The sequence below is a fragment of the Cololabis saira genome, chromosome 7 (assembly GCF_033807715.1).
Source record: "Cololabis saira isolate AMF1-May2022 chromosome 7, fColSai1.1, whole genome shotgun sequence".
Lineage (NCBI taxonomy): Eukaryota > Metazoa > Chordata > Actinopteri > Beloniformes > Belonidae > Cololabis > Cololabis saira.
This window is the reverse complement of record NC_084593.1, coordinates 25,652,281-25,678,683: the sequence shown is the minus strand read 5'-3', so window position 1 is coordinate 25,678,683 and position 26,403 is coordinate 25,652,281.

Sequence of the window (26,403 nt, the reverse complement as noted above, 5' to 3'; positions counted from 1 at the left end):
CCCTGTCACGAAGAAGAAAAAGGAAAAATAGCGGAAAAAGAAAAGAGAAGAAACTAAGAGAAGAGATAACAGAAAATGGAGAAACAATCAGGGTCAGAGTCCCAACAGATGGTGATAAATAAGGAGTCTTCAAACAATGCAAAGCGGCTGTGAAATATGGGGTAACAGATGTACTGTAATTATTTTCTTCATGAAAATTGAATTTGGTGTTCAAAAAGTATTTTTTCAAAATTGAAAAGAGGGGTTCGTCTTATAATCAGGGTTGTCTTATATTCGGGCCAATACGGTATATGTTTGAAATTTTCTTAAATGTGAAGACAGTGCCAGTGTGGAGACTTTTTATTTAAACAGAAAGATTATCTTTTGTTTAAATTAGTTATTCTACTCATTTTATTTATTTTTATTGAATTTATCTGCTGCAAATAAAACCTGCCTTCCAATTCATTGCATTTTTCATTGCATTTTTAGCCTAGTTATTTAAATGGTAGAAGTATTGTATCGGTACTCGGTATCGGCAAGTACACAAATGAAAATACTCGTACTCGGTGTGAAAAAAAATGGTATCGGGGCATCCCTACAGTTAACAATCTTCTTGATGAGGGAGTATTACTGAAAATAACAGGAGTGCTGCATTGACATCTGACATCAGAGGAGAAGCTGAGGAGAGAGGTGGAGGATGTGCAATTTGGGAGATAAGACAAGGGAAGAGTCTGATTCACAGGGATTCTCCAATGAATAATGACAAAGTCTGATCAAAACCTTACTTGAGGACGACCTTAGCATCATTGATCTGCTGCTGTTGCCGCCCAGTCCATATTCAGTGCACACTCAGTCCAAAATATACAAAACTAGGTCCTTTACAAACCTTACAAATCTTGCTTAGAACGCTAAGATTCTTGTGATTCTTGTGATTCCATATAAACCATTTCAGGATATAATCAAAGCAGCTGGTACATATCAACACGACAAACAAACAAAGAAAGATTTGCGCAGATGACGCAATTTACCTATGAAGCCTCATAGAATACGTCCAGGCAAAAATATTCCCACAAAAACTGTCTGGTTACGGTCAGAAAGGTCCAGTAGATCCAGTAAAGTATTTAGTCCAAAATACATTATTATACCAGTAAATATCCACAAACAGATGCTCTTCATTGTGACCGTCGTTGGAGAAGCACATGTTGACATATTTACATCTGTAACTCCGTTCTGCACGTTTGCAGACGGGAGACCACGGTGTCAAAATGGAGCCTGCACCTCTACTTTTGATTGATATGTCATCCAACCATACAGGAGCCTCCCTGTCCCCTTCACCGACTTCATAGCAAATGAGCGCCTGTATGGAAATGACGCGCCGGGTTTTGTAATGAAAAAAACGTAGGCAATTGCAGCAATCGCCCCAAAAGATGGTGCCATTGTATAGCCAATGAAACGCTGAAAACAACTATATGACGCTTCAGGCGATCGGGATAAATCCTACAGCTGGAATTTCCATCAGAATGTGAAATCGCGGCTCGGATCAGACGCGTGTCCGTGTTATGACTCTTTATATATATTTCAGCAATATTTAGAGTGAATCTGGATATACAGTATGATATGATAGCTCTAAGTGTCAGCTTTCTTTAGAGACCAAAATTATTATTGTATGTTACGGTTCAAAAGTTATGCTCATTGGACATAATCTAATGTCGTAATCGTAATCGTTATAATAAAAGTCTTTGTAAGACATAGTCTTACAAAAACATGTGTAAAGTACTCATTTTTTGTGGTATTGTTATCAAATTTGAAATTGCATTAGATAACCCTTCAGGCTGTGATATCAATGTGTTTTCCAGTCAATAAGTCAGAGATTCACTCATCTGCAGACATCTAATTACGAAACAAATTTCTGGCTGAAATAAAAACCTTCTATTTCAGTGTGTTCAAACTGAGATTAATCAATTATAGTAGTGATAATTAAGTGATAAGTGATAAGAATTAAATAACTGAAAAAACTCAATCAAATAATACATTACCGAGTTGAGCTAAGCAATTGATTAACATGCAATTAAGTGGATAGATTATGTAGAAGAATCAGTCACACTAATTGTTCTAGGCCGATGTGAGGAAAATAAATACATAAATAAAGAATTACAAGAGTAACTCCGACATTTTATTTGATCTCTTTTGTTACTCTTATAGGACTGATTCAAATTTTAAAAGCCACAACATTGTTGCTCCTTGTTGCGCTGTGCTTCTCAGTCTCGTGCATTGCCTGGACTTGTTACTTAGTAGGATCGAAGTTTGTTTTATCAGTTGAAATGTTCATAGTTTTATTAACATGAACAGACTTGTTTAGCATTTTGAGAGGCTTATTGGGAACATTATCTGTTCCCACCACAGCTGAGCTCTTCTCTGGTGACTGTAAGACAACCCCTGGCAAAGAACATGAAATAACTGATGTTGGAGGATGTTCCTCCTGGTGTTTAATTTTGCAGAAAAAACCCAAGACATGACAAAAACAAGATAAATGACTACATTGCGGCATGTCCTCTGGTTTTCTTGGCAGATTGAACTCTTTAAAGCAAGGAAAAACTCTATTCTTCTATTGATAGATTAGCTTTGTGGGATGTAGCATTGTCTTGGCCTGTTGTCCTCAAGTTTCACCACATAAGGTGAATCAGGAGTGTTTAGTACACATGACCAACAAGTCTACTTTTAGTTGAAAGAATTAGAAACATTTCAAAAATGTCACCTGCACATTTATGGTAGATTTAATGTTTGATATTTTACCTGTTAAGCAACCCTGTATCATCAGTAACTGAGGAGTTATGCTTTTTAATTTAAGCAGTCTATTGGCCTTTCTGTTTCCTTGCAACATTAAAAGTCATACAGTTTCTTCTACCCCTGTGCTCTGTTGTTATTGCTTGAGGTTTATAAACTGCCACTGAGGGCTAGCAGGGTGTGTGCTCAAACCTGAAACAGGTGAGTTTTAACAAGTTTATTTCATTTCACATTCATTTAGTCAATATTCACCACACACACACACACACACACACACACACACACACACACACACACACACACACACACACACACACACACACACACACACACACACACACACACACACACACACACACACACACACACAACCATTATTAAGGAAGCACCAAAGAAAATTGTTAATTCCAATATACTTCTTTGTTTTAATGAGTATTATGTTTCTTCTGGTTCCTTGTTTGAGTCCTTCAGTATTGCTTTATCAAGATTCTGCTAGTATTTGTTCACATATTCTCTCTGTAAGAATAGATCCAGTTCAAGTGTCGGTGCTGGGCTCTCTAGGTCACATTTACTTGAAAACTGCAGGTCCTGATCATGTGGAGCCATGCTTTGTTAAATCTAGAAGCTGATTTTAATTCCACCCTGTTTGACACATCATTTTAATCTCTTGTTGCTCAAAGATGAACTTCTATTCTGTGTAAATCCACCTCTGTTTTCATTTGCTCCTTTTTTTTAAAAAGAGAGTGAGTTGCTGAAATGTGCTATATAAATAAACCTGCCTTGAGTCTGCTGACCTAAACAAGTAAGCCCAGCTCGAGGCTGTATGTCCTTGTGAAGGTTCATGAATCCTGTGTTAGTCAGCAACTGACATACTTCTGTCTATGAATATCTTATTAGACAATCAATCAAGCTTTAGAAGAGAACACAATAAAACTACAGACGCTCTAAAACTAATAAAGGATTTTCATTGAATTTTTAAACCTCAAGCAATACATGTGCACAGTTTTTTATTGATCTATCTTTTGACACAGTGGATCATGTAATACTAAAGCAAAGATTTATTGGTTTACTAATATACTGTAGGTGGGTTTGAACACTATATATCGTGTTCAAACAGATTTCACTTGGCTCCTATTTAACCGCAACTAAGGGACAAGTTCTTTAAAAAATAAAACAGAAGGACAAAGAGAAGCATTTTAAATATTCTGACCTCTCTGCTTGCAACAAGTGATAATATCACCTGAATATTAAGGTCAGGGATCACTAAACTAAAAGTTTCAGGGGTAAATATATTTGCCTCTAAATGTTTTTAATTCTGCACCCCCCCATCCTGTCTGAGACTTTTGTATGTATTTATAATTTGTTGTATAAACCAGTGTGTACACGGGTACATTTAAAACAATAATCTCACCTGGCACCTGAGTTCAAACTTTTATATATAAGGCAATGCTTGGTCTGCTGCCTTCTTACATCTGCTCCTTGATTGTGCAGAGAAGTCCTGGTTCTTACTCGTTCCGTTCACAAGACTACCTGTTGCTTTCTGTTCCTTTTGCCCGTACTGAACAGGGTAAAAGAGCCTTTGTTTATTCTGCTCCTTCAGCCTGGAACACATTACAAAATGACTGGAGGCTAACAGGGTTAATTTCTTTGAGTACTTTTAAATCTAAATTGAAAATACTTGAGGCTGACTCCATTACATGTACCTGTTTTTTGTGATTTGCTTGCTTTTTTTAATTTGATTTTAATTGTATTTTATCTGTTGGTGTTTTATCTGTCATTTTTGTAACTCTGTCTAACTATGTGTTGTAATTGCTGCTGCCTATCTTGGCCAGGTCTCCCTTGGAAAAGAGGTTTTTAATCTCAATGGGATCTTCCTGGTTAATTAAAGGTTAAATAAATAAATAATAAATAAACTGTAATTAAGTATCTGTGTAGAGTCAGCCTCTTTCATAGTCGATGACTCTCAAGTAACAGAGCTGCTATTTTTGAGACTCACTAAAGCAAAAATCTTGTGTTGCTATGGCATTAATACTTCTCCCATGGCCAGTTTTCTTCTTGTTATCATATTTTGTGAGCTTCTAGCCTCATCTAGTTGTGTTAATTAATGAAGGGAACTGGCTCATGTGACATGAAGTAATTCAATCACGGAACATTATATAACAGCATGTTTCAGATGCCTCCTAGGTACCTTGCAGGTGATGTGTTTCTAACATGTCTTACTAAGAGAGCAACCTGGGGCAGAGCCAAGGAAGGCTAGACAGATTATATCTTGCACTGATCTTGGGAGTTCCTCTATTTCCTCTGCAGATGAGGTTTTAGGAGATGAGGGAGGTCTGGAGATTTCTGCTCGGACTGCTGCCCTGAGATCTTGTCAGTATAGATGCTTCTAACAACAAACAATCACAGCCATTGAATCTGTTCAAGGGTGGTGTGACTTATTTCATCCTTCCCCCACTGGCTGGTGACTTCTCTATTACAGTGGTACCACCCCTGTCAATACCATAATTGGTTTTGGGTGCTGAGTGCAGTTCAAAGCTGGAGCTCCATACAAAGTGGAACCACGAATTGACGTCTTTGATCGTGTAGGATTTAAGGTTTTACACCAATTTTCTTATAGGTGAAAAAACACCCCTGTTGTTATAGGGTTTATGAGAACAGACTTGCCTGCTCTGGGGCGATAACATTTTTATTACAGAGAAAATTTTCACATTTTACGAGAACAGTAACTTCAAGCAGCTGCATCATGAGCTCGACGTATTAACAAAAAAATATTGCCCCATGCAGATTGACTAACCCACTCAATTATAAACTTATGGTGTATTAAGACAATTCGATGAGTTAGACATCTGACAACACATACAGATCATGTTAACACTACATTAAAATATCTGCAGCGATGTGAGCACGGATAATGTCGGCTAATACACTAAAACATTATGACAGACAGAGGTGAAGCTCTCAGTCATAATGTAAGAAACTGAAATTGTTAGAATATATGAGGAACTAATTAATGATCCCCTTTATCACTATTTCACTGGAAGATTAGCATGCACATACACGTCTAGAGTCTCTAAACTCTCAGTCCACTCAGTCCAAGAAAGAAACAACCTTGACAAACAAAAAGGAAGAAGTACAATGATGAAAATAAATCATTCAGCAATCTGTCGGTTACTAAAAACTTTCTGCTACTGCTGACTGTCAATCAAACCCCAGTCTGTCTTTCCAGTGGAATACGGAGTGACAAAGATGACCTTGCCCAGCTGGTCGACCAGGGAACTTTGAGTTGTTGTGACAAAGTGATGGATATCCTGCGCTGCAGGATGCGAAGGATTTTTCCTTCAGGCTTCCTGGTGAACTGACAGGTTCCCTTCTTTGACAAATACAACTGTCTGTGCGGAAATGTCACAAAACCTTGCATGCTAAAATAGATTTGAGAAAATCCATAGACATTGGATGTTTGCTTATTTCAGATTTTATAATGTGAAGCAACAGTTGATTTATTACAGGAGGGTTCAATTTATGTTAACACATTTTTAAACTCCCCTCAAAAGTGTATTTGTCATACAAATGGTGAAGGCATTCTCTTACATTGCTTGTAAGCCCACCCGTCCCCTCCCCCCACCCGGACAAACACACACACACACTTACATTTTCTTTGTTTTAAGAAAGTTTATCAGACATAAATAACCGCTGCTGCTGCATAATAACTGCTCATTCTTTCCCACAACAATAGCCCTGTTCCCAAATCAGTGCTACAAAAGCTTTTGCTTGCTGCATTAATCATACCGACTCATTTTTTTTCTGTCCCAAAATAGGTCTTTAGAATCGCTCGTGCCCAATCCTCTGTGGTTGGTTACTCTCATCCAGCCCAGGTCCTCTACCAGAAGCCTGAAAGTTTGAGGGTTCTGTGCAGAATTCTTGCTGTTCCTGAGTCTTCTGGACCAAGATCTCTGTTGTTTGTCCTGGGGATCTCCTGGATCCACTCTCCCAGCTTGGAGGTTACAGCTCCAAGCGCTCCAATTACTACTGGCACCACTGCTGTCTTCCCCTACCAGAACTTCTCTATCCCCTCCTTCAACCTTTGGTACTTCTCCAGTTTCTCATGAGCCACCAGAGATCTCGTCTGGAGTTTGTTGACCGCCACTATGTCCGGTTGGTTAGCCATCACCAGCCTGGTTGTGGAAGACCCATATCATTTTTGCTCTTTGATTCTCCAACACCTATGAAGGTATCACCCACCTTGACTTTGTGACCTCCAGCTCATACATATAGTACAGATGTTCCTGTACATTATGACCACAACCCTGTTGAGGGCATGTGTGCTTTACTTGCCAGCATTTTGCATCCTGCTATTATGTACTGGATTGTTTCTGGAGAATCTCTAAAATGGGCTACTGAAACAAGACATGTGGGCTGCAGAAGAGATATATATATATATGTCTATTTATAATTATTTATCTTTCTATCCGTTGCATTGTTAGGAATTAAATCTCTCACTCTCACTACACAAAAAGTAAGAAGTACCATACCCCTAAGATCATAGATCATTGGGTTAATTTAGTGCAATGGTGTTTTAGATGTTTCCCTGTGTCAAGGTTGACATTCCCCCCAGCCTTCAGTTTCTGTCTTGCCCCGCCTGTGTCCCATCTGCCCTGATTGTGTCTGCACCTGTGTCTCGTCATGTCTCGTTATCCCCTCAGTATATCTTGTCTTGTCATTCCTTTGTCCCCGGTCGGACCGTACTGTTTCCTCCCTCCGTGTTTCCCATGTGGTTTGTAGTTTTTGATTCTTGTTCTTGGAGCTTTTGCCATCCTGCAAAGCAGCGCTTTTTGTTCTTGTTTTTGAAAATAAACCCTTTTTGTTCTGAACTCTGGCTCCTGCTCTCCTGCACTTGGGTCCTCAGCAAACCGAACCATGACAGAGCGTTCCGACCTGATGGACCCAGCGGGAGAGCGCCTCACTCTATTGGAGTTCTTCTGCCGAGAAGCGGCTAAGAACATGCACTGGGCCGAGGAGGAGTATTGGGACCCCTTTTGGGGAACACGCCTGGCTCTGGGTGGGCCCAGGAGCCTGCAGGCTCAGGGGAGGCAACGACGACGGCGTCAGCGCCAGCGCCAGCCCCAGCTTGTTCCGGCTCCAGCTCCTGCTCCTGTCCCTGTTCCAGTGGTGGTCCCGGGCGCCCCTATCCCTGTTCCAGTGGTGGTCCCGGGCGCACCTGTCCCTGTTCCAGTGGTGGTCCCGGGCGCACCTGTCCCTGTTCCAGTTGTGGTCCCGGACACATCAGCCCCTGCTCCGCAGCCAGCGCCCAGACCCCCCCCCCCCCGCCCGCCCTGGATGTGGACTGTGGGGACATCTGGGATCTGTCCCTTGAAGGGGGGCGGCGCCTCGGACCCGGGTACCCCCGCAGCCGGCGCCCCGGACCCGGGTACCCCCGCAGCCGGCGCCCCGGACCCGGGTACCCCCGCAGCCGGCGCCCCGGACCCGGGTACCCCCGCAGCCACGTCAAGTCCCCGAGCCACGTCAAGTCCCCGAGCCACGTCAAGTCCCCGAGCCACCTCAAGAGTCCCCGTCACGCCCCCCGCCAAGACCCACGCCAAGACCCAGGCCTAGGCCTCGGGGACGCCCCCCTGAGCTGTCTCGCCGGTCTGCCCAGTCCCCAGGACGGCCCCCGGAACGTTGGCCATGTGTTTGCCTGGGCCCTCCTCCAGGCCCCCCCTCCACCCACCCTGGGTGGAATGTCCGTGTGGGACATCTGGGATCTGTCCCTTGAGGGGGGAGTTCTGTCAAGGTTGACATTCCCCCCAGCCTTCAGTTTCTGTCTTGCCCCGCCTGTGTCCCATCTGCCCTGATTGTGTCTGCACCTGTGTCTCGTTATCCCCTCAGTATATCTTGTCTTATCATTCCATTGTCCCCGGTCGGACCGTACTGTTTCCTCCCTCCGTGTTTCCCATGTGGTTTGTAGTTTTTAATTCTTGTTCTTGGAGCTTTTGCCATCCTGCAAAGCAGCGCCTTTTGTTCTTGTTTTTGAAAATAAACCCTTTTGTTGTGAACTCCTGCTCTCCTGCACTTGGGTCCTCAGCAAACCGAACCATGACACCCTGCCTCAACAAACCCTATTTACAAGCGGCTGTGTCACCAACAGAGCTGTGCAGACCTTAATGACAAGTTGGTGATGGCTGTGTGGGAGTGGGCCATCTGCCCACTCCCACAGCAGAAGATGCTGTTATAATAACAGCAGCATAGTTTTTCTAGGCCCAGCTAAGACATCAGATCTTTTAACATTGATATATTCTTAAGGTGATAGTAAGCTGACTTTGTTATTGCCTTAATGTGTTTTTCCAAATTTTGGTCTGAGTCCATCACTATACCCAGATTTCTGGCCTAGTTGGTAGTTTCTAGGTGTATAGATTGAAGCTCTCTGGTGACCTTTAATTATTTGGCTCCAAAGACAATTGCTCAGTTTTGTTTTTGTTTAACTGGAGAAAGTTGTGGCACATCCAGTCATTAATCTCCTCAATGCATTTACCAAGAGCCTGTACAGGACCTTGGTATGTATGTATGCCATCTGCACAGCTATGGTACTTTATTTTGTTGTGTTTTATAATCTGTGCCAGTGGGAGCATGTAGATGTTAAACAGAAGAGATCCCAGGAATTAACCTTGCGGAACTCCACATGTGATTCTTGTCTGCTCAGATGTGCAGTTACCTATTGACACAAAATACTTCCTCTTCTGTTGTTGTTGTTAACCAGTTTAATACAGTTCTGGAAAAGACCCACCCAGTTCTCCAGTCGTTTGAGTAAAATAATGTGGTCAACTGTATGAAATGCAGCACTGACATCCAGTAGAACTAAACTGACATTTTTCCACCATCTGTATTCAGACATATGTCATTAAACACTCTGATCAGCGCAGTCTCAGTGCTGTGGTGCTGTCTAAAACCTCACTGGCATGCATCATGGCAGTTATTTTGTGTTAAAAAGTAATTAAGCTGTTGAAAAACTGCTTTTCAATGATCTTACTTAAAAATGGGACATTTGTAGTTGTTCATTTGTGTCTTGCCAATAATGTTCTTTTTCAGCAGAGGTTTAATTACAGCTGTTGTTAGTGGCTTTGGAATCACATCTGACATTAAGATCAAATTCATGATTAGTAACAGGTCTGACTCCAATGTTTTGAGATCTTTGTGAAAAAACCTGTTGGCAGGATGTCTAAACAGCAAGAGGAGGAGTTCAGCTGATTTGAGATGTCCTCCTTGTCTTTGCTGTTAATGGGTTGAAACTGTCTCATGGTGTTTAAACCGGTTTTCGGTGGACACAGTACATTGGCTGAACCTGTTGCTGATGTACCAAGTCATTGCTGGCCACAGTTGAATGAAATTCAGTTGCCACTGACACAGGAGGGTTTGTCTCTTAATAGATGTCATAATGAACCTGGAAGTTTGTTCTTCATCTGTGCTCAGCTTTCCGACACTCTTTTTTTTTTTTTTACCAATGTGGAATATAGAGGCTTCTCCCTTCCAGAGATAACCTTAACCTTAATGTAAGCTATAGTGATAGCATTTAACATTTTAGCATCAAAGCTACTGACAAGCTCATTGACTGAACCCCCGGACTGGGCAGGTTTTAAAGAAAAGACCAGGTTCAAGATCTCACTACTGTTTTCAGTTATACACTATTTTGAGATCACTGCTGTTGAGACATTTGTGTGCACTGAAATCGTACTCTCAAAGAAAACACAGGAGTGATCAGACGGGCCCACGTCAGACACAGTAGCCTTTGAAATGCTCAGACCCTTAGAGATCAGTAAGTCTAGTGTGCGCCCTTCACATGCTAAGTCAGCCCAAAGTTGTTACTAAGGTCTTTAGTCCCTTTGTTCTGAGGATTGTCCAAATGGAATGTTAAAATCACCAACGATAATTATGCAGTCAAAATCAACACAGATCATAGACAGCAGTTCACTGAGGTTGTCAAAAAAGTCTGCACAGTATTTGGGGGGCCTGTAAACATTCAGAAACAAGATTATGGATGAGGCCTTCAGCTGTACAACCACGTAAATTTGAATGAATATATGAATCTATAAATGAACATAACTGGTGTCTTTGATGGCCTGTGTAAATGAGAGAAACAATTCATGGGAGCAAAGCATCTTTCATCACTAACATCGGTGCCTGACTGAACAGTGAGCCTCTCCTTAAAGTACCTCACTAGGCTAGTTTGAAGTTCCTTTGATGAAGCATATGTCATGAAAAGATGATGAATGTAACATCACAAAAGGCAGAGCCCCAGCGGTGGATATTTAATGACCTTTAAATGGTGCCATCTACTTGACACATCTTAATGTGAGCAACATCAAACAGTTTACACGGCAACAGGATCAAAAAAAAAAAAATCTCTCAAGTCTACACTCAGATACAAGCAGCTCATTTACATGGATTTGTATTAAAGCGGTTATGTTGAGCATTGAAAGACATGATAAATAATAAGATCAAAGTCAAAGTCGGTCAGGAAGTGAGCATTCTTCTTCCATTAATTTATTTACAGAATTACAAGTTGATGGTCTATGTCATTGAACTTACACGCACACTCAGATTAACTCAAGCCTCCAACCGTGGTTTCAAGTTAAGAAAATGTGCATATTCTTTTTACTTATGCATGATTCTGACTTTTTTCTACCATTGAAACCTTAGAGAGTTCAACCGATTATGTTGGTGTGGATGTGCGTCTTGGGATAAAAACCTTGAGTGAGTGGGTCATTTATTGGCTCATGCAGAGCTTGATGACAAGCTAATGGTGATCTGTTCATTTGAATCAGGTGTGTTTGACCGGGGAACCATCTGAAAACATCTGGGGCGGTGTCCTTCAAGGACCTGGACTGGGGAACACTTCCACAGAAGATGAAAGTCAGTCAAAATCAAAAGCTGGAGCTGCAGTTCCAGAGACATTGTGCCTTTGTTCGCAATTGTTGCAGTTTTGAATTATTGAATAAGACAATGGAAATCAGAGATCTTTCTCTTATGACACAGAGCTATAGGGATACTGGAGGATGAAGTCACAAGCTTTGGATGAGAACAACAGGCATGCCTGCAAGACAAAAAAAAACTCAAAACAATAAAACTCTTGAAGAGCTTTTCCACATATTAAAAGACAAAATAATTTTACTTGTTCATTAGTAACAGGCCTATTCCCCATTTCCACAGGACCAGTTTCCTAAAAACAGGACTAGAAGCAGGATGACCTTTACAATGGGTGGTTCACAGAGAAACTCAGTAAAAAACAAGAAGCAAAACTAAAGAGTTTGCATTCAAAATCCCCACATTATATACTGTACATGTAGGTATATTTTTTGTTGCTAAAAAAAGAACTATATGGATCACAGTTAAAATGTACTGTAATGTGAGGAAGAGAGAGAGAGCAACAGACCAGAGTAAGAGGACGGGCCAGGAGGCAATAATGCAGAGGAAACAAAGTTTCCAAATATAACTTTCCCAGCAGGTTGAAGGATATATTTGGGTGAAAAAAAGAAAAAACTCCTGAAGTTAAATCATGATCTGAAAAAAAAAGACCCCCGAACAACTATTACATAAACAATAGCAGGTAAAAACCTTGAGCAAGACCTGGCTCATAATGGGGGGCTCTCCTGCCTGAGGCCAGCTGAGCAGAGCAGGAAAAAAGAGTTCAGACAAAGAGGAGGAAGAACAGAGAGAGGACGGACACAGACACAATGGTTAGTTAGCGCACTATAGGGATGACTGTATAAACAGATTTAGACAGCAGACATTGAGGTGGTCATAGGGTGGGACCACAAAACAAAAAAGGCAGAGGACCATCTACTCTCTAATCTAATCTAATCTACCGGTATCTAATCTCTATTATATTATGTAGCCTTGAAAACACGCTATCCCTTTTCATAAAGCTGTTGTCATTTGTTGACAGCTGAGGACGTATGTAATTTGAGCAAGAATACTTTGATTTAAACAAAAAGAGATGTTTAAAAAACAGCTTAGTGGTTAGCACTGTTAGAAAGGTCCTGAAACTAATCCTGGCAGCAGTCTTTCTGTGTGGAGTTGCTTGGTTGAAGTACTCCTGATTCATCGTACAATCCAAAAACAAGCATGTTAGGCCAGTTCCCAACGGTCAGGTCTAAGCACCTAAAACATCAGACATATAAGGAAAGAAAGGCACACAGTCAGAATTCTGATTACTCGCGACGAGAGTGGAGTGAGACCGTACGGTTACAATCGCCAGTCTCAGCAATCTCTTCACTTTTTATTGATCGGGAACGCCCTGATTACATAAACATGAGTGAGCATAAGGGAAAGGGCTTTAGGCTGCTCACGCTTTCTATTGTGGAAAATACTATACGTTGATTGGTACAAATAACTGTCTGAGGGTCAGACAGGGTGCAGTCCCACTTCTCCGTCTTGTGACATTTGACCTTTGCTTTCCTGTCTGATAAACAAGTTATCTCATAACACACACTTATACATTACTAATTGCTTAAATCTGTCATTGATGATAAGAGGATGTGAGCATCACCCACGCTCCCCTGCAGCGGCGCCAAAACACTGTTTCTGCTTTTCTGCAGGTCTCAGTTGAGACATACAAAAAACAAGGCACAAGGTCAAAAGTTCAGAGTTTTTGTTCAGACATGTCAAATGATAACTCAAACAAACATAATCAAAAAAAATTATTCCAACACCAACTCTAAACTGACTCTATGAGTAGGTGAGAGTGGCTTTTTTGTGTGTGGCCCTGTGATGGACTGGCAACCTGTCCAGGCTATATCCTGCTTGATGACAGCTGGGATCCACTCCAGCAGCCCCCGTGGCCCTACATAGACAGAAACAGATAGAGAGAATGAAAAAAATATATTTTGACAAATTCATCAATGGATGGATGGGGGAAAAGCACAAAACAAAATACCAAAGATATTCAGACAGGTGGGAGACAATGCTGACAAATAATTAACAACAGCAAGTGATAGCAACTCAAGACTAAATCTTGCTGAAAATCATGGCTCAGGTTCTCTGCCTCCTAGATTTATACGAATGTCCAAAATGACCAGGGCTGCTTAAAAGCTTAAAACTGTATCTGGAGGGAAAACAAATCTCACAATATGGTAAACGAAGAACAGGCTACAGATTTGATTCATTATTCCTCGGAAAAATCAGAAAATTAACGGACGTTTCTATTCCAAAATAATGTATACTGATTTTGTAAAATAATAAATAAACTATTTCTTTCTATATTTCTTTGTTCATCAACTAGGACCGTCATTCACTCACTTAGCTGACATCAGCAGTTCAATATCCAGGATGCTCATTCACAGCAGCATTCACAGCAGCATGTCCATTATTGCACCATCCGTTGTTATAAAGGAAAGCGATCCCACCTCCCTCACACTCACCGCTCTGTCTGCAGTCTGCATTGTCTGACAGTTGGACAGAGGAGGGGTGAGGTCTGGAATACATTCCTGCAGCTGCATTGCTGTGTCCATCTTATTTGCTTGTGACATGACATACTGTACTGTATTCCCATTACGATCAAGGGAAGAAAGAATTCTCCCACCTTGCTGGTTTGGCTCCTTCATCATTAACATCATCTGTTCAGTCTGTTTCAATTTGGGGTATTGTTATATTTGTTGGGCTTTAGAAAGCTTGGCCAACTGCTCCGACATGGAACATTTCACAATGGCATGAGTACTTATGGTCAAAATTAACCCCAAAAAACTTTAAACAATATTTTAATGAACATAATGTAGCCAAATGTTAAAAAAAGAAAAATCTGTTTGAATGATTCAAAAAGACATTGATTCCAACAAAAAAGCTTTACTAACAGTTATGTAAAATTTTACATTTTGTTGGGTAAATTGTCAACTGATCAACATCTGCCAGAGCCAGAGGCTTTTAAGAGTAAAGATGAGGAGACAGCTATTTACAGCTATTACAATCAAAACAACTTTTTTCTCTGTCAATTTGCCACATATTTGGGTATTTAATCTATACGTATATATATAACTGTATCATCAAAAGAGAAAATCAGGATGCATTTAACAAACAAAGCCAAAAACCAGCGATCAATGTGATCTTCAGGCTCCCATGCAGAGCTGTAGTAATATCCTTCCCATTTGTTATTATCTCTTTGTAAGGACTCTAAGTCAGAATACCACAATTTGAGTGCCGGAGCAAGAGTAAAATATTAATGTTTTATGCCTTATATTGTAGGTTGTATTCTGTCTGTGTTTGGTGAAGTATCAGCAATTAATTGGGGTTTGGAAAACATTTATTTGCAACATTAAACCCTTTCTCCCCTTCTTCCTTCTTCATCAAGCTGGGTTGCTATGGTGACACATCTCTCAGCTGTGACATCATCTGCAGAGTACACTGGCTATGGTGTCCATTTCAGACATTGAGGGAATTCTTTTGAAGTCTGTCAGAACATCCTTTCCATGGACATATGATACTTAAGAGGTACCCTGTATGTCAAAAACTGGCGCCAACAGGTATAGACCAAACATGTGAATATGTGACTGGTTTGGTGTGAAAATGGATTATCAAAAACTCTGTTAAACATACCTGCCTGCAGCCCAGACCTGTCAAACACCATTTTTGGTGCAGTATGATATAAGCAGGGGAGGCTTAAGCTTAGAGTAGCTGAAATTCTGCATCATGCAAGAATGTTCAAGCATCATGCAAGAATGCTAAAGCAATCGGTCTCCTCAGCCGCCAAACTTCTGCAGTGTTGTCAAAAGAAGGGGTGATGCAATAGAGCGGTAAAGAAGCCCCTGTCACAGCTTATTTGACAGCTGTTTCATATATGAAATGACACAGAAACAGCAAATGTTCTCAGTTTTAACATATAATACAATGTATTTGTTCTCTCTTCATTTTAATACAGAATTTGGGGTCTTAACGGTCTTTAATCGTGGATTTTAATCACACAATTTTTCATTTAAAGGGAACAGCTTTTGGAAAATTCACTTTTTTAATTGTGACAGTTTGGTATCTGGGACACCTACCAGACCATAAAAACATCTGATGAAAATATTCAGTCTGTGCTGAATATGCTGTGCCAGGCAGGATAAATGAGAGAAATTGAGCTGTTCAGATTTTGGTAATGTTTCTACATCTCACCAGGTCTTCTTATAGTACCCAATAGTGCTTCTCTTATCATGCCCAACTCAGGAAAGACCTGGGAGTGCTCTGTTGTTGGTGGTACAGCCCAGCACAAAATGCAGCATACCCTGCCATCAACAGATGACCAAAGAACCCTGTGGATTAACTTTGCTTTTGAAACAAAAGTCACACCTATGACGGGCAAAAACATAATGCTGTTAGCTTTGAATGAAACAAAGCTTAACTCGCAACCAAACTCAAATCTAAAAGAGGGATTAATATCCACTGTTCATAGCAAATCTAAAGTTTATAAAAAATGTATTTGGAATATTTAAATAAATGTGGTGTATTTCTTTGGCAGCAGAGGGCAAGAACCTCAGGAAGCGATTCTGTGACATAAAATGACCACATCTACAAGAAAGCTGTGACAGTGATTATTGGCTGGATCTTTAATCAGAGACTAAAGGGGGAACAAAAAGTGAAAGGGGGAGTTGAAAAGTCATACAGGTAACTCCAAATTGTTGAAATGTTGGGGACATCATTGCATCAGTGCTCTCTGTTTTTATCTATGTGTTTTAACCTTTCAAAAAGTTGTATTACTTGGATTTAGAAAAGAAAGACCTGTGGGATTCCCCTAATGCTGATGCCATAAGTCAAATCATTGGTATACTGGTATACACTAAAATTTATCACAAAAGAGAAATGCACTCAGTTCATGAGCATGAAACGCAAGTAGAAAAAGGGAAATCACAGGAATTGAATTTTGAATCAAGGCTGAAATTTTGTAAGAAGTTACTCAGTGAGGATCTAAAGTCACAGACCCAGAACTCTTACACAAGCAGCTTTTTCTATCCTTTCCAGCTGCCTGCTGCTGTTGTGTTCCAATTATTCAGAGGCCAAGAGATAATTAAAAGCATTTTCTGCTGCTTCTCTTTGTGGCTGTTAAAAAATAATACAGCTTTGTCAATTATAAGAGTTCATTGTATTACATTCTTCAGGGATAGTCACATTAGAAGGGATAATAATGTAACTAATTGGATTAATTATTTTAAATAATCTCTATTATATTATGTAGCCTTGAAAACACGCTAGCCCTTTTCATAAAGCTGTTGTCATTTGTTGACAGTTTGTAAGGGATATACATTTTAAAGCTAATAATTTTGGTTAAGTCAGCTTGATGGCACCATGAAAAAGCTCCATGAAAAAGGAGTTGGCTGAGGACGTATGTATTTGAGCAAGAAAACTTTGATTTAAACAAAAAGAGATGTTTAAAAAACAGCTTAGTTGTTAGCACTGTTAGAAAGGTCCTGAAACTAATCCTGGCAGCAGTCTTTCTGTGTGGAGTTGTTTTGTTCAAGTACCCCTGATTCATCGTACAGTCCAAAAAGAAGCATGTTAGGCTAGTTCCCAACTCTAAACTGACTCTATGAGTAGGTGAGAGTGGCTTTTTTTGTGTGTGGCCCTGTGATGGACTGGCAACCTGTCCAGGCTATATCCTGCTCGATGACAGCTGGGATCCACTCCAGCAGCCCCTGTGGCCCTACATAGACAGAAACAGATAGAGAGAATGAAAAAAATATATTCTGACAAATTCATGGATGGATGGATGGATGGATGGATGGATGGATGGATGGATGGATGGATGAAAAGCACAAAACAAGATACTAAAGATTTTCAGACAGATGGGAGACGATGCTGACAAATAATTAACAACAGCAAGTGATAGCAACTCAGGACTAAATCTTGCTGAAAGTCATGGCTCAGGTTCTCTGCCTCCTAGATTTATACCAATGTTCAAAATGACCAGGGTTGCTTAAAAGTAACTTTTCACAATGTTCAAAGAAACAGTTTTCTGAAAAATGTCAGACTTTTTCAGAAAATTCTTGTTATTGCTGTCTATCACAGCTCAGCCTCATAGAGATGTGGAGCCTATACAACTGAGGTCTTGATATAAAGAGATCTTTTCAGTTGATAAAAATTCAGTGATGCTCCTTGTCATTCTTATAGTGAAGAACAGCTCTGACATAATTGACCTCTGGTGACACTTTGCAAGACTATATCACACTTAAAACCTAATTATAGCAGTCTGAAGCAACTGGGGTTGTCTACAAGGGCCTAAAGATGGACTCTATGTATTTATGTATTAACTTGCTTACTTACGTAGTTATTTTTCAGAATCTGCTCATCAAAGCAGGACAAATTAACTTTTGTTAGATAGTTGGGAAAAAAAGAACACCTGTAAGCATGAGCCAAAAGCTCTTTTTTTACATAAACTGAGGCCAAGTGGGAAACCACTCATGGTTTGATCTTTCAAAATTAGAAAGATGTGATACCGCATTTTGGGTCTGAAGATGGAATACCCAGGTTGTTATCAGTACACAGTCCAGAATCCAGCATCTTTGAAAGTAGGGGGTTGTGAAGGCACCCTTAATAATGAACAGTGTATACAGATGTTTGAGAAACATATACTTCCGTCTTGGAAGATGTATACCAGGGAAAAACTGTCATTTTGCAATATATTCTTTTCAATATCAAATTCCACAGTGAAATACACACAATCACATGTCAGACCAGTATTTCTCACACTTATATTACCAGAGATTATTTGCTTTATCAGCTGTTGCAAAATAATGTGCAGGCAGACTCAAACTGGGGAAAAGCGAAAACATTGCTGCAAGGCAGGAGATGAAAGTTGACATTTCCTCTTAAATCTCAAGCCAGCCTCTGTGGCTGTGCGTTCAGAGCTCTTCATTTCCCTAGGTCTGAGGAAAAAGAAAAGAAAAAAAAATCCCAATAGCAAGACATCACCTGGCTTCACCTCTCAAATATCAGTCTTCTTCAGTCAGAGCTGGATTTGTAACATGTTGCCCTTTTACAAACACAAACCACTTGGAACTCCATCATTTTCTTTCATTTATCTGACAGGTTCTTTCTTCTCACATCTGGTTTTATTCCCCTTATAACTGAACCAGTGAAGGTGCTTTTCTCATTCCACTGCTGCCTGTCACGACTTGTTCATTTTCATGTATATTGCCTTCCCACTCTCCGCTTCTCTCAAGGCCGACTGTCCATCTCTGATTAGATGCTACTTATCTCAATGATATCAAACTCTCTCTCTGAAATCACAATATTAGATCTTTTCCAGCACTTCTGTCTTCTCTTATGGTTCCTTTTGATGGCCTGAAATGAACCTGAGCTCGTCCTTATTTCTCTTTCCTATTCTTATATAACTTCTAAGCAATGAGCTGGAGTGCTTCTCTTTTGATACTTAAGCTCTACACAGTAGTTTCTCTTCTTCTGACTCTTATTCATCTCAGTTTGGACTGACTGTGCAGTAACTTTATTGAGCTCATGTTGGTTTATCTAGACAAATGGGCTATAAAGTCAACGAAGCACCTTTTTTTTCGATTAGAAGACAGGAAACGAGAGAATGAGCAATGCTTTGTTGTTTTATTATCTGCCTCTTTAATTTTTTCCTCTCTATTTATCTATGTATGCATATTTCTTTGTAATACTTGCATTGTAGGGTTTTCCTTGAACAATATTCAGTTCATGAATATTTTCAGGATCAAATTAAAGTATTTTGCAGCTCTTTTAAATCAGCCTGTGCATCAGCCTGTGCACTGTGTTATGTGTTGTTGTTGTTCACCTAATTTTAAGACAGAATAAGAAACACATTACTTTTTTTTCTTTATGTCCTCATGTGTAAATTGAGGAGTGTTGCTCATTTTTTTCACACAAATGCACAAACCTGTAGATCCAGTAAGGTAAACCGTCTTTGAGGAGATATTCAAATGCTTACAATGAGTTTCAACAGCTATGTGGGAAGGGGAGGACACAATATTTGAACATGTGTTATGTGCTCCAAAGGGTTATTTGTTATTGAGCTTGAGAGGCACTGAACAATTCTTGTTTGTAAACTGTACTGAATTATTCTATCTTCTTTTATTACACGCTGAAAGAAAATATATTTAAATTTTTTTCCTGAAACATGTAAAGACACGTCTACACGCATACTCAAGTACTGTTTCAACAGTTACGAACAAATGTATATTTCAGCTTTACATTCACACACATGCATTGTCTCTTTGACTGGAAAAAGTCAGAAATCAATAGAGCATTTCAGACAGGCAAGGCAAGTTTATTTCTATAGTCCAATTCAACAACAAGGTGATTTAAAGAACTTAACAAAGTCAATGAAAAATAAATAAAAAGCATGATTTAAAATGTAAACAAGGAACAGAAACAGAGAAACTTTGTTTTTTGTATGTGCAATTTCACTAACTTGGGCTTTTGTTGATGTTCAGTTTAAATTTCTAATTATCCCAGTAAAAAAAAGAAAACAATAGGTCTCAATTGGACAGTCAGTCTCTTGGTTGAGGTTTAGCGATGATCTTGGTGACCTGCATCACATGAACCAATTGCACTGTCCTTCGCTCCTGAGCTTTGACCTGTACCTGATGTTTAGAAAACCTATCAGAGCAACCACTAGAGGTCTCTTTTTCCAGCATGTTTGCTTCGACCTGATACAGGTAAGGTTAAACAACAATCAAAGCAATTTTCAACACAAGGAGACATGTATCTCACCCTCCACATCACTTTTATTAATATTTACCCTCATTTTGTCACTTGGAGGAAATTGCTTCTAAATTAAAGACCAGAAGGAAAATACATATTTATATCGCATTATTTCTTCAGCAGGATCATTACATGCTGCTAAAACATATACATTTACACACCAAAAAATGATATTAACAATAATACCTGACTGGATTAATTCTCCTGCAGGAACACTGTTACTTAACAAGTTTCTTCTGTTTCCTCAGATTATTGACATACTGAAATTATGTGTAGGTTTTGAACCTTTGCTGATGGAAATTTTAGCCCAGTAAATGATATTTGTGGGGTTTTGCTTGTTACTTTTAGCCTCTGTAAGGCTGAAAATTCATGCGAAAGACTTTCGTATCTCATAATGGCTAAATGGATGCTTGTGCATGTATTATCTGCTTATGTAACTTAAAGTGGCCCTTTTTCTGTCTGAACCCCCTTTCCTGCTCTGCCCAGCTGGCTTTCGGTGGGAGGGTCCCTCCTTATGAACCAGTTCCTGCTTAAGGTTTCTTCCCTCCTAAAGGGGAGTTTTTCTTGCCACTTTTCTTGCCACTTGCCCATTTTTTTATCACCCAGTGCTCTACCTAAGTAACAGTCCTGGGGCCTCATTTATAAAAGAGTGTGTAGGATCCATACTAAAAGTGCACGTAAACCCAAAAGCCGAAAATGGCGGGCGCAAAAAAAAATCCGGATTTATAAAACCCTGTGCACGCACACTTGCACAGCAATGTTCGCTTTATAAATCACAGTCCAGCTGGAAGGTTGCGCAGCTGAATTCGCCTCATACCCCGCCCTCTACACGCCCACTTTTTACCATAAATGGGCATTGCAAAGTAGTATTTGCATATGAATGAGCCTGCTGAGCATGCGCAGTGGCTTCCTGCAGCCTGTTTGGCGTCAGGATGGATGAGACGTGTTGAGCCACTCTGCCACTAAATTTCACGGAGACTGGGAACGAGATGTTGTGGATGATGTGGAGGCCAGGAAAACTACATTATTTGGTGGTCACAGTAAAAGTATAAATAGTATATAAATAGTATAAAATAAAGTGAGTGAAAATAAAACGCTGTGAGGCGGGGATTTTCCACTGGGGACAGGGGGGACATGTCCCCCCCACTTTTCAAACTCATGTTTTTGTCCCCCCCCACTTCTCAGTTTAAGGACTAACGGTAGGCTCAGCCCTATAATTGCGAATCATCAAGACACTCTGTGCGAAGACGGGACGGCAGCCCCGCTCCCGCTCCTCCCCTCAGTGCTGCTCAAGGCTGATTTATGGTTCTGCGTTAAATCGACGCAGAGCATACGGCGTAGGTTACGCGGCGACGCGCACTGTACGGTGCGCGTCGCCGCGTAACCTACGGCGTAACCTACGGCGTAACCTACGGCGTAACCTACGGTGTAGTCTCTGCGACGATTTAACGTGGAACCATAATTTAGGCATAAGTAGGCTTAACTAGTGTGTGCGTGTGTGACAGACGTGCATGGGACAATTGTGAAATACGGAATAAACTGCGTTCCGTATTGGTTCAATACGGAATGCAACTTTTAATTCCCAATTACATAACAATTCCATATTTCAAGGGACGGGTGGCAAGCCCACTCACCGCGGGGAGGGACACGATCAGCGCTATTATATTATATATGTCTGATATGTGATGACATTATTAAGAGTATGACATGAATCTGGCTTCATTTCACCACCTCATCGCCTGCATCGCCAGTTCCCCATGACTTAAGTAAGTTCCTACGGGAGGGTCAGGGTTGCCGTAGGGATACGCAGATTTAGTTCGTTTTTTCTTTTTAAATCCCAACCTTTGCGTAGAAGGTGGCTTGCACATCTTTCAGGCCCTGTTTTGTGCGCAAGCAAGCTTTATAAATGAGGCCTCATTTATAAATGAGGCCCCCTGGGCATTGCTCCCCTCTACCAACCCCGGGAGGGCCCTGCACTGAGCTCAGGTCTCCTCCTTAACCTGAGGAGTGAGCAGGCCGCTTCTTTTCACCAGACAGGGTGGGGTTTCTCTGGCCGGACGTAGCGCGTGGAAGGATCACGTTATTCCAGCCAGATCCTCCCCACCCCATCTGGCGCCCCAACTGACCTAAAGAAGAAATGTATCTTCAGCTTCACTATCAGACATGTAGAAATAAAGTTTATGTATCCTTCTTTTTTTCATAAACTGTATGTAAACTTCAGTTTGAACTGTATTTACAACTTTACTCCTCTAGTTGACACAGTGACTTGTTTTCAACTCAGAAGCAAAAGAAAGAAAAAGAAGAGAGACAAGTAAATAACTGAATAAAGTGTTTCTGCAAAATCTGATGATACACTGGAATACTTATGTGAGTTGACACGTTGGCAGTGTCAAATGTATTTATTCATTCTCATTTCTTTTGTCCATTTCATAATGCAAAAATATCCCATTGTTTATTTATTTTATTTTTTGAGAAATATGTTTTTGAGCACCCAAGGGACAGTCAGCAGCCTAACAGGCAGTATTTTTTCCTGAAGGACAAATATATCCACCAGCAGCAGGTCAGATATGAACACTGGTTGTTTTGGAGAATACTCTCTTTTCTTTTTTTCCCCCTGTTTCCTGTATTGCTGCTTGCATCTGTCTCACCTCATCCCTTGACTCGTCAAGTCTTTCATGTCTGATGGCTCAAATCGATTCCAACCCCTGGGGAAAGAAAGCAAACAAAATTCAGCAGTTATCTTTCACAAAACACGCAGACAAAACATGCCATCAAACATTGCTGCACACACAAATACAAAGACACGCTCACATTGTTTCATTGAATGTCTCCTCCAGGTCCACTGGTGGACTCACAATCATACAGTAGAAACAGCGAGTGCAGACGTCTACAAAAGACCAGCCAGAGGGACTGATAGATTTTTGTGCCAATCTATTTAGTTGCCTTTTAATCCACTGCGAGTCCTCTGGTCCTTAGACAGCAGCGAAACATTTTCCTGGTAAATGCTATCGACCATTTGTTTTCTTTTTTAGGAACAGGGTCAGGGTTAGTGACGCAATTACTGTACTGGGAAGGGATGTAATAATAAAGATAAAGGAGATAATAGAATGAAGTCTGGGTTTTGGAGTAGTAGAGAAAAGGTTGGTGAAAACTGGAGGAACCTCAGTAGACCTTCTTTATCAGAATAATAATAAAGATGCCCTGTCACACAAAAGAGTCACACAAAATGTCTGTAAGAAGAACTCACTTGAATGTTTGAGTCCCCATGTGATATTGCTCTCAAATGAGTGTGACCGCTTGATGTGGAATCTGACAGGCTGGCGGCTGATGCCATGGGAACTCAGACCATCAACAATGTTGCTTACTGAGATGACATTTTTTCATAAGCTGTTCAATTAGTTGAAACTCCTCTTGTGTTCAGGCCTCTTCCTCGGTTTGTAATGAATAATAATGGAGAGAGATCTCAACATGTCCATAATTTCTTCGGTAAATGCTAGATAATAATATTATGTTTGTTAAAATATGCTTTGAGTGTTAATGCGAAGGGTATGCTGCTAAATTTCAGATGATCAAAGTTCAACCATAAATAGAGAATGAGTGTGTGTGGAGTGTGTATATATGAGGTTATATTAAATAATGAAATAACTTCAGTTTGCTTCAAAGCCCCGTACAAGGTCAACTGATTGAAGTAGATTTATTGTCACTGAACACGAGGTGTTGACAAAAGAACATCACTCAGTTTAGTTGGAATGGGGTCCAACATACATGTTTATAGTTTATAATAACTGACTTTTGACATAAACTCAGTTATATTGATGGAAGAGGAGGAAGTGTAAGCAGCAATCGCAATCAACTTTTTTCACAACTTGAAATGGAAAATATGAAGTTGTATCATCAAACAGAGTTACACCCGCTGTAGGAAAGAAAAGATTAACTTTTCTTCAACACAATCTTAGCAATAAAGAACTTCAGAAACTCATTGCCGCTCAGCCTGTGGTAACGCGTAGATCAATAGCACTGTGGTGCTTTGTCCATCACCCCGCTGTACTGACTGGAAGCTTGCCGGTTATATTCATAATTCTCTTGGTACACTGTTTTAAGCTTAGGCAAGTCTTTGTTTGTCCATGTTTATGTTTTTCCACGTTTTTCAGTAGATGTCTTCAAAATGAATGTAATACAATTTTGTTTTGTGCAGTTTTCTTATGAAATATTTTGAGGTATCCAAATTTTGCTGAATGACTTGCCGTGATTTACTGCCTTTGTAAGGAGAGAGGTTGTGTTTTACCTCCACATTTCCTTTCATTATTCCTACTTATACTGCAGAATATATGATTTGCACACTTTGATGAACCTATCCAATACCCATTGTTTGTTGGATAATTTTTCCCTTAATAGGGTTTTTACATTTTCTCCCAAAAGGTTTTTATTTATATTTATTTAGCTGACTTAATGGAATCAGTTATCACAATGAATATCAAAATAGTGAAAGTTTCATAGGAATGATGTGCTTTCAGTGGAAGAGTTGTGAGACTATTTTGCCCCTTTTTTGTTTGTTTTTAGAGTGAGAACTGTGATGAAACAAGCAGATTTGGCTCAGACGGTCATCAACATCTATACATTTAAACATCTAGGTGCAGATGTTAATCGGTCCCCAGAAGATGTTGGATTCACAGTTGAAGGTGTGCAGGTGCTTCATGAACTCAAAGATATCACCACTGCTTGCGCCTTACTGTTTGGGATCATCTACGACCTGAACCTGAGCTATCCAACTGACCTCGGGTACACTGTTGAATTTATTCCAAAGATCTTGATGGAACTTCATACAGACAGAGAGGTAGTTTTGACTCTCACTAAACTCTTTATTTTTTCTTTACTGTTTTACCTGAAAGGTAAAAGTCAAATTTGGTATGTTGACACTTTTGTGAAGTCTTCTGTTAAGAGTTTGTTCATTTGGTCCACAGACATCAGATTATTTGGGTTCTCTTCTTGTCCTGATTTTTCTCATTATATGTCAAATTGTGTATAAAACAGTTTCTGTCACAAGATGGTTTGTTGAGGACCCAAACGCAGGAGAGCGGGAGGCAGGAGTTCACCAAAAGCAGGATTTATTCAGCAAAACCAAAAGCGCTGCTGAGCAGGATCAAAAGAGACGGATCCAAAACCAGAACTTAAACAGGATCAAAACCCACAAAAACTTGACATGCCACATGGAGGGAGGAAACAGTACGGACCAGCGAGGAGCAGGGAAAGACAAGACTAGATATACACAGGAGATAACGAGACACAGGTGCAGACAATCAGGGCAGATGGGAAACAGGAGGGACAGAACTGAAACACAAACTGGGGGAAATGTCAAACCCTGACAGTTTCAGTTGCTGTAAGGCCATTGTGTCAGCCCTACTCGGTAAAAGGTTCTGCTACCTCACGATGTTCTGACGCTCATCTAAACTACTGTAAAACTTCAAATAATGGCCGAGTCCCAATTTGCCGCCGGTCCCAATTATCCGCCGGTGTAACAAAATATTTTTTATATTAAACGCCCTTCCCAAATAAAGGCTGGGTCAAACATTTTTTTTCTGGTGGCCCAAAAAATATTCTACTGTATGTAAATGTACCTAGCTAAACACAAACAAATAACCTTGAACAAATTGAAAAGCGTGTGACTATTTATTTAATTATAGAGGGACCTCACTGATAACGTTAAGTTGAGCTGCTTGTGTATCACAGAGAATGGGGAAAAAAAAGGAGTGGGAAAGGGGTGAGCTCACCTCTTTACCCCTCCTTTTTTTTGCTTTTCTCTTTTCCCTTAGCTTGGATACTTCACAAGTGTGCCAGACACCAGCTGGCATGGCTGGAGCTAAGAGCTCAAAAAAATGTGTTCAATTAGTGGCAATATGTTAATTGAAAGTTATAAATAAATTAATAATTGCTGTGGCACTTTATAAT